The sequence below is a fragment of the Vidua macroura genome, chromosome Z (genome assembly GCF_024509145.1).
Source record: "Vidua macroura isolate BioBank_ID:100142 chromosome Z, ASM2450914v1, whole genome shotgun sequence".
In the NCBI taxonomy this organism is placed as follows: domain Eukaryota; kingdom Metazoa; phylum Chordata; class Aves; order Passeriformes; family Viduidae; genus Vidua; species Vidua macroura.
In genome coordinates, this window is record NC_071611.1 from 65,843,941 (window position 1) to 65,854,244 (window position 10,304).

Genomic DNA, 10,304 nt, shown 5'->3' on the forward strand with positions numbered 1-10,304 from the left:
CTCTGCTGGGTCATAGCTCTCTTCCAGCCATGACAAAAACCGGTTTCTGCATGCAGATCTGCCCCCGAGGTGATCCCTCAGACACATCCATCTAGAGGCTAATCTTCCCTGAGCAGGGTAAAGAACATAAATGGAGCTGGAGGTTGCAAAGTATAAAACCAGATCTACCACGTGGTTGGTTTTTAATCCCCCTTCCAGCCCACATTTGATGTGGAGAAAGGACACTCAAATTGTCCATTTCTGGCACGTATTTTGAAGTCTACTCCTGGAAATAAAGACAGTCATCTCCAGGTTTTTTATTTCTCACAAGCGTTTGGGAGAAAAGAGAGCTTGCACTACTATCACCAAAATCACTTCTACATTGGTGAAACGTGTTTTTTTTTGGCCGCAAAATAAAATAAATAATTCCACTTAAAATAACTTTTATGCCTCCCAACACCTAGTTGTCTGCCTCTTTGTGACTGATTATTTAAAACCGTGGAAACTAACGATCAAGGCTCACAAAGAAAGGTATCTGGGTGATGAAGGCAAGCAGACAAAGACAAAGCGGCTGTAGCCTGCATTTTTATTTATTCTCGTTTCTATTAAGCATTGTCCTGAGCTACTTATTTTGCTCGACACCCCCACCTCAGCGCAAACCCCCCCCGCTCCAGTCTTTCCACAGCACCAGGTCAGATTCTTTCTGGGGTTATGTCTAGCGAGGAAAGGGGGATGGGGGTGGAGGGGCGGGAGGAATTAGGGTTTACGTGCAGACTCAGTAAATCAATACGCGGGAGTGAGGCAAAATCAATTTGAGCACAAGGGCATGACTGGTGTTGGAACATCAGTGGGGTTTCTCGAGCTCTCCAGCTCTGCAGTTTTGCATGGCTGGAAGAGAGACTAGAACCACGGAGCTCCGGTTCGGCTGGAGGGGGAGATCCTCCCCTGCTCCCGAGGAAGTTACATGTGAGTGGTGGACCTGAGGTGATCTCCTGGAATTTTTTGAGTTCAGGTTTTACTGACTCTGGGAGAAGTCAGGCATGTTAGAACTTCATTGTCTCTCTCAGCTCAGCTGAAGACCAAACGCAGAAATACTAACCATAGCAATAAAATAAAATAAAATAAAATAAAATAAAATAAAATAAAATAAAATAAAATACAAAAATCTGTCGCCCAGGTAGTGGTCAAATATTAAACCCATGCGTCCTCCGATCTTCCCATCCGCAAGAATGCCATGAGTACAAAGCATACATGCAGGATCTCTCCCATTAAATCTTTTTCTTTGAGCCGTGCAAGTTAATGACTAAACAGGAGAAAGATCTTCTCCCTCCTCCTCCTCCTCCTCCTCCTCTCCCCTCTTTCCGCTCCCCCCCCCCTCCACCCCAAACAAGTGCTGTGAGAAATGGGAGGAAGGATAATATCTGGGCAGAAGGAGCACGGTTGGATTTAGAGAATTCTTCTTAAGGAAAAGGGGAAAAAACACCAAAACTGAGGATTCCTACTAAGACTATTGGTTTCATGCAGACAAACGGAGCGGACACCTCCTAAGAAGCTGATAAAAGAACATTAAGGAAAAGGGAGGGACTGTCTTTACGGCTGCCAGAATGTGCATGTGTTCTGCCTGCAATTTTCTATAAATCATCCTCATCGCAGGAACAGAGCGCCTGGGCTTTGCAGTCTTTGACGTACCATCAACGCCGAGACAGATAATTCACCTCTTTGTCTCTCAGCATTTTAAATTTAAAAACCAAGCAAACAAACAAAAACAAAGGGTGGGAAAAAAACAAAAACAAAAACAAATTAAAAGAGAGAGAAAGAAAGAGTAACCCACAACCACAAAACACGTTGCTTCTGACCAGCAAGAAAGAAACTGGATCTTCATGGAGATAGTCTGGAAGTGTTTTCCCGCCCTATCCCCCCGGTCTTTGGGCGGGGGGGAGGGGGAGGCCCTCCCTCGCCGATCCCGGAGGAGCCCCCCGAGCCCCGGGGGGACAGCGGGCTCCGGCGGCAGGAGGTCGGGGCGGCCGGAGGAACCGCGGTGCCCTGGGGCAGCGCTGGGGGCCACGGGGCGGGGGGCTTCTCCCCAGGGCTCAGGTGGTCCATAACTTCCTCCCGCAGGCTTGCTGTCATCCCCAGCGTCCCCCGAGCGCCGCCGGGGACAGCCCGCAGCGAGGTGGACACGCTGGGCTCTGAAGAAGCGAGCACCGGGGCAAAGAGGAAGGAAGAGATTCCCCGGAGACACCCCCCAGCCCTCGGACCGCTGGTTTCTCTCAGGAACGGGCATTTGTGGCTACCGAGAGAAGGGGGGCGAGCCGGGGGGTGCAGGACCCTCCGCGGGTGGTGGGCATGCGGGGGCACCCTCCTGGCTCGCCCCGGTGCCGCGCCCGGCAATGAAGAGGTTAATCTTGCTGACAGCCCCCGGGTCTTAATTAACCCGGCGGGTTAAGTGTCCCATTAAGGGCGATGAAGACAGTTTGCTCCTCTCTGGGTTCTGGCATTTGGGTCGCCCGGGGACGTCGGGCAGTGGCCAGGATGGCCCAGGGCATCCCCGGTCCCCACCCGGGGGTGGGAAGCTAGAGGGCAATCTCAGCTTCTTTCTGTCTTACCAACAAAGGTGGTGTCCCACCGCCGTGTTGGTTTGAAACCACAGTGAAGGCGTGATCTTGGTTTTAAATAAAAGAAATTAAGCCTTTGCTCATTTATCTGAGGTAGATGGTCCATGTTCCACCATGTAGCCAGGGGAATGAAAAACCAGGGGTGAGGAAAAAAAAAAAAAAAAAAAACAAAAAACAAACCAAACGCACATAAAAACCCTAAGCCAACCAAACAACTGTTGGTTTTTCAACACAGAACTAAACACAAACATCTTTCCAGCCTCTCAGATTGACCACATCTTTCCTTACCCAGAGAATCTGTCCAGCCTGAGAGCTTGATCCCAAGAATTTCATCCCTCAGTCTGGGGTTGGCTGTGGTGCAATGAGTCAGGTTTGCATGGCCATGGCTGACACTGTGTCCTGCAGCCCATGAAGGCTGATCAATGAGCCCCAGGGTAACAAGACCACAGGCAGAGGGGTGAGAAGACTGTGTGGAAAGATCTATTCTGAATTTTCTTTCTTCCTCACCCACTCCCCTCAGCCAAAACTGTTTCTCCATGGGGTCTAATTAGCTTCTCAGGATGGTAAACTGGTACATTTAGCATGGACAGTGAACACAGCTGTAGTGAGCAGGAGACATCAGGAAAGCAAATGTGGAAAATAAGACACTGAAAGCAAAATCTTTATACATAGTCAGCAGTGAAGCACTGTTGTTAATGTCCACTCACAGAACTAGAAGTGGCTTCTCTTTTTTCCTTCCCAGATTTGGAAGGATTTATTCCTTTTCCTACAACAAGTTTGTATGAACTTGTATTTATTATCCTCCTCTTCACAGCTGTTTTATCCTACCAGAGCTAGGTAGGCAAGAGGCAAGTAAGTATTGTACCAGCTCCTTGAGCAACTAAATATCAGTCTGTCTGTAGAATATTATGTTCTCCAGCTATTGAGAGAATTTCACTTTCCTGTCTAAAAAGATTAGTAATGTGCTGATCTGACTTTCACCCTGGTAACTCTCATATTTTTTTAACCTCTGAGAGTTCCCTTCTTGGGAGAGGACTTTGAGGAGAAGCTAGTTGTCTGGAAGTGCTGAAGTCTTGCTCTGATCTATGAAAGACAAGGGACATCATCTCATCAAGAAAATTTTCTTTAAGCAAGTACTCTTGTAGATGGCAGTGTATTCAAAAAGGTTTACATGTTAATAGTGCAAATCTAGGCTCTTAAGAACTCTTCAGAAAATTCTCCTATTAAAACATGAAACTTTTAGCCTGCTAACAAAATTTGAAATGCTTTTCTTTTAACCTGGCAGAGCTCAGACTGCGATCTCCAAGAACAAGCTCTTCACAGTGAGATCACTTTGTCTGCAAGCACACCCTAGAATGTAGTACACATGTTGAAAACCCATAGAAAGATGTATTTTTATGTTGCTGAGAATGCTTAAGAGAAGTGCACTGGTGAGGACCATGCTGGGTATTGGAAGTCACTTCCTTCTCTGATAGACTCATAAGTGGAAATCATTAGAAATAGAGGTTTTACTCCCTTGAGGAAGCTGAATCTTCAGCAGTCAAAATGCTTGAGTAAACTCACAGTTGGGTTTTTATAACCCCAGTGTTCCTCAGAAACTCTTCACTAGGACCAAATCACTTTGCAAAGAGAACTAGTCCTTCTCCAAAACTTTATAATTGAGGCGTGAGGCAAGAAGAATAATGAATGTGTGGTGTTGGCAGGCTGTGGTAGACCGCAAGGTGGGTTTGGTGGGTACCACAGGTCACACTTCCCCAGCCTCAGAACTTGTCTAAAAGTGCAGGCAGCAGAAAAACTTGTATTTAGAGACCAGTGAAACTTGCAGGAGAGTTAATGAAAAATAATTCCTTCAGAGTTAAAATTAACTTGGTTGGAACCAGACTAAACACATCCGTTAGTCACTAAAACATGAACCACAAATGGCCTTAGATCTTCATTAAGTAATTTGTTGGCATGTATCCACTCTTCAGTGATAAGTTTGATTTAGTAAAATAATAGAATGTAGTCCAGTCAAAAGGATGTTTTATCCACCACTAGAATACAAGCAACAAATTGACTTTGCAAAAAATCTGCAATTACCATAACAAAGATTTCTAAACAACTAAAGGCATGTCCTGACTTCACTAACTGCTAAAAAGCGGTGACCATAAAGCTTAATAAAATTCACTTTTTTTCACTTTTGAAATCTTTAGAACCAAAATATTCTTTGCTGTAGGTGGAAATTAAGTTTTATGAAATTCAGTCCTTCAAAAGACACAGCTGGATTTCATTTACCTTCATCATGGCTTTAGATGGAGTCAATGAGATTGAAACGGCAGTCATTTTACATCATCTGACCTTTGGATGATGACAACAGTTTGCTGGTTGGGATATGGTATCCCAATATTGCATTATGCTTGCTGCTAAGAAGACTTCAGGAGAGAAACATTTTGATTTTGTCTTCAGAAGAGAGAGGTACTGAGTGATTTGTGAAATGATTTTGAATTTATGGGTTAGATACAAATAGTTTCTGGCTATATTTACTGGTAATTTTTCAGAGTGTGCCCCCCTCCTCGTGTATTTTACTAGATGTATGCAATTCAATACAAATCTATTTTTGCTTGTATACCCTTGAGAAAAGCTTTTTTTTTTTTTTTCCCCCAAGACCTAAATACAACCTTTGCAGCTCTTGATACATCTCTCTAACACCTTAGTATTTTTGAAACTTAAGCTCTCAAATATTAGCCAATAATTTTTATTCTGTGTGTCTTAACCAACTTGTATAATATACAACCTCCAGAAGGCTTGAGCTCCCCTTCCTAACAGGTTTTTCTGATACCTAATTTTTCTAGACACACCATAAAATTCATCAAGGCCATCTCTGGCTTTGTAGGTAAGTACCTGCTACCACAGAATAATCTGTCTGGTATATGCAGTTTGATGACATTTTTATTGATACATTACAAAGTTAGCCCAAGTTTCGTCTTTTGAAGCAACTCCAGCAGGTATTTTCCTTGCCTGTGGAAGGATTTCAGGTGTAGTTGATTTCCCATCTTGCTTGCCTTTGAAGATATAAAAAGGAAACAATGTATTTTATCTTCTACTTTTTGAAAGAGTTCAGTTTATAGTTTATTTCTTAATGAAGTTGTTTCTTCATCAGCTTTTGCTGAAGTCCCACTGGTGCCTGTGGGTCAATTCCAGTTCATTTTCTCTGGGAGCAGAGGGATACACGCTGCAGAAAGTAGAACACTGCTGAAGTGCCTGCCAAAGCTCTATTCTTTTAATAATGTCATTTGTTTTGGGCACACCTTTCCTCTCTCTGAGCTTGTCACTTCTACTGCTACTCCAGAGAGGTCTTGACAAAATCCCTCTGAAGATTTTGCTCAGGATTTTAAAACTATGACCAGCACAAAATCAAGGTCTTCCTCATCCATTTGCTGGCCATTCATCTCTATTAAAACATTGAATTTTCTCTAATCCCATGTATTTATGGCACTTTTAAATTTTTTCCCCTATTCTACATCTCCAAATGATCAGCCAAATCCTCAGCTGATGCAATTTTGCTGGCTTCATTGACTCCAATGGATAAACTGCTAATTTAAACCTTCTGCTTAGCTCACTCTTGCATCTAATTGGCTTAATAATCTTTACCTATTCCTTTCAGTAATTTAGATATTTCTCTTTTTTCTTGTAGGTGTTATGTATTAAAATTATATGTTTCTCTCCATTGGTGTTTTATCTATGATACAATGATAGCTCATAAAGTCTTAGTCTGTTTTAAGCATTACATTTCTTTTCTGCTCCCCTTTCTGATCTCTCCAGAGTTATTGTCTCCTAATGCCCACCCTGACCTCCTTTATTTTAAACCACACTTTTGCTGAGTTTCTCTCTGCATAATTTATTTTAATATGCTGTATTTCAAAGGAGCCCTTCTGCAACATCTCACCGGTACTCATGTTGTCACAATTATGTAGAAGGCATTTTTTCCAGTTTTTATCTTCACAGCTGTTGTGTTCTCTACAATAATTGAAGATGCACCATTTGTGATACGAGTTCATATTTCCAGTGATTACACTGCCGACTGATCTAGTCAGGGATAGCCAATCCTGTTGTCATGAAATGTAACCTCATATTTAAGAAGACTGGTGCTACATTGCATATAAAAAAAACCAAACCAAAACAAAACAAAACAACAACAACAAAAAAAAAAACCCAACCTAAAAAACCCCAAAAATTTAAATATAATTCATAACTTATGGACATCCTTACCTGTTTTGTGACTGCACATATTAATGGTTTTTATACTAACATGTGGAAACAGCTGGGTACATTTTGTTTCCTTTTTTCCAGCACAAAAAATATCAGGATTTTCCAGCTCCTTTATGGAAACACAGGATTTGAGGTGACTGGGTGGATCCCATTAAAAGGGAGAAGGTAGGACAAAAGAAAGATGCAGAAAAGAACACAAAAGAAAGTCCATAAATAGTACCAGCACACTTGGAAAAAAATCCTCACCTATAATTGCAAAAATATTTCAGCATCCCATTCTGTCTTCAGAAAGGTAACAATTATTTATACATATCAGTCTCTATGTAAATGCCACCTGTCCAATCAATATATTAATATTTGAATTAATTTCAAAAGAAGATGGCAGGAAAAAAAAGCCATCATTTCCTCAGTAATGAACTAATTTATCTGAAAATCTGACAACTGCAAGTGGGTGGTACTCCTTTCGGTGTAGTCTTTCAAAAGATATAGCTGCAATCAAGCTGGTACTTATTATTCTAATAGTAAAACATGCCGAGCATCAAAACTTGACATGGAATGTAATGAGAAGTGATATAATTGAGCACAGATTTAGCAGATATGTTAGTTATATTATTGTGAGAGTGATTTCTGGGGCTTGAAAAGTTTATGCACACACAGGGAAGGGAGGGAAAAAAAAAAGAAAAAGAAAAAGAGAAAAATTTTACTTGATTGCAGTAATAACCAGACAAGGGGATTCAGGAGAAGGCTGAAATGTAGCTGGAATTGTGTGTTGATACTTAGTGGTGGTAGGTTGGACAGATTGAAAGGGACATAGTGGGTATTAGGAAGTGCACATGCAAAGGTAACCAAGGCAAAGTTTTTTCAGAACAGCCACAAAGAAATTAGTAGCTTCATGGAAAACACTGAAGGTTCATGTTTTGGATGGAAAAGGTGAAGGCAATAACGTGTTTGCAGCTCTTCAGAAGGAAAACCAGGTAAATTACATATGCAGGTTATATAGTCAGGTTTATTCTGCAGCCAGTTAGCTCCAGTTCAATCGAGTGTGCACTGAAAATTGCTCTCTGTCTCTAGACTAGATTGTCATACTTGTTGCTGCTTGCCTGTTCTGTTCTCAGTGGGTTTTTTTGCTGCAGGTGCTGTTGCCTGTGGAAGCTTCTCCCTGGTGCCCGGTCATTCTCCAAGGTCCAAGTGTGCATGTTGTATAACATGTTTCTAGTCATTGTGGCTGCAAATTAAATTCTGATAAATGTGCCTCAAACACAGCTGATGCAGGTACTTCTGAGTCTGCAGAGAGCCTGGAGCAATAGTTCCAAGAGGTTTGGACCTTCTCATTCATCTCAGTATGTTCTTAAATTGTCATTCTTTACATTCTTCTAACTTAAACATAGCTTTAGAGCTGGGCTCACATGTTTAACTGTTTCCCTTTTGATCATTTCATAGAAGCACTCTGAAGTTTTTATTCCCTAATTTCAAAGTGTTTCTTGTGCCTTCCAGGTGAGAAAGTCCAGAGCTACAGTGATATCTGTTTTCCCTCTTGACAACTTTCAAGCTGCAAATGGGAATTTCCAGTGCAAGAACCCATGGCATACTAGAAAAAACTTAGGGACTCCAACAAATTAATTGGTTTGCCTACCTACTTAATTGTCCCTGGGATTAATGTATTGAATGATTAATTGCCTTCATAGCCAGTTACTCACGGGTTTCAATGTCTTCAGTGTAAAATCAGGCTGCCATGTAATTTCAAAGCAACAAGAACCCTTTGGCACACCAACTCAGGTGTGGTTTGCTGGTGAGGAGCTCAAAATGTCTATCCACTCTTGATCTTGCACTCCTGGGGTTGGAGAGCTGGTGTTAACCAGTTTTCTTCCACCAAGCCCTACCTGATTGTGCTGACCAAAGGTCAGTTCACAGCAGTTTGGTTTAAACATCCATCCTCCTCTACTGCTAAGTTAAACAATTGCTCTTTGTTCCTTGGGATTGAAGGACAGCAGAGGAGGTGTGAACCGCAGGAGGTGGACACTTGGCATTCCTGGGCAGTGTGCAGCTCCTGCCTCAGTGTTCAGCACCAGAAGGAGCCCAGTTTCCCAGCTGACCTCTTCATCTGCCATGAGCTGTTTTACCTTGGTCGTCCCCAGCAAGCAGGACTGAAAGCCATCCTCAGATTAAGCTCTGTGACAGCCACAGTGTTTAGCCTGATGGGTAAGCCCAGCCAGCTTTGTGCTTTCCCTCTCTCATAAGGATTTCTTTGCCTTACTGAAGTCTCATCTGCATCAGGAAACGGACCAGCCAAGCTCTTGCAGTATCATTATTTCAGTATAACCAGCCATTTCCTGTGTAGACAAGTCCTTAAGACTAATCTTCTTGCCTGACACACAACCCCAGTTGCAGAAGCCTTGGAACATGTTTTGGAGTCTCATTTCACTCCTAGATTATGAAGCCTGCCAAACCTTTTCATTTTGTTTGAGGCTTCCTGCCATTTCAGCATTGGATCCCATCTGATTCCAGATCTTTTCCCCACCAGCCAAGGAGTTTCAGCCAAGCCACATACATCCTGCCACCAGGATGCTCCTACTGTGCCAAGCTCAAAATCCTCTTCAGTTCTTCTGTCCATGTATATCTAACCTTGTTCAAACATTAACAACTTGAGGAGTGGACATTTTGAGGCCAGGTTTGGAGGTCTGTTTTTCCTCACTGTTAATTTTCACAACTGGATACAGAGGCACCTGCTCCTAGAGAGTTCTGTGATCTAAAGGCACCAATACTCTCCACTGTCTCTAATGTTGTCTTACAAAATCAAGAAATTCCGTTTTTCCTATTCAATCCTTTTCATAGTTTAACCATCAAAAACTGATTTTCTCATCAACTTACCTCTGAAAATAGCAGGCAAAGATTACATTTTTATTCTGCAGTGCTTGTTTCATGGTTTTCTACATCCCTTTATCCTTGCTTTAAGTTATTTTACATATTATTAAATTACATGAAAAAAACCCAAAACACCAAAACACCTAAGAGATTTGCAGAGATGCAGATAGATGTATCTTATGAAGACGCCTAAATGCACGTACACACCACAGGGTGAATAGGTTTTTTTTGCATTTTGTAGTTTTCAGTTTTAATAAGTCTCACACACTATTCTTAATTTTTTTTTAATCAATTAGATTCCAAGCCGGACCAGCAAGAGCAAGTTTATGTGCAGTTTTTAGCATTGTGGGAATGCACTATAAAAATATTGCAACGGACAAAAAATTTTCACTATATAGCAGTAATTCTTCTTCTTGCTGTGTAAAATTCAACAGCACAAAAGAATCCCACTGCTTGAATGCTCTCAGGTAGGAAGTGAACTAACTCCTGCTCATCCCTTTACTGGGTAAAAAAAAAAAAAAAAAAAAAAAAATCAGTCACCACATAAGATCACAGCCTGACTGTTTTCCTCTCAATTTCAATCTCACTTCTGCCAAGTTT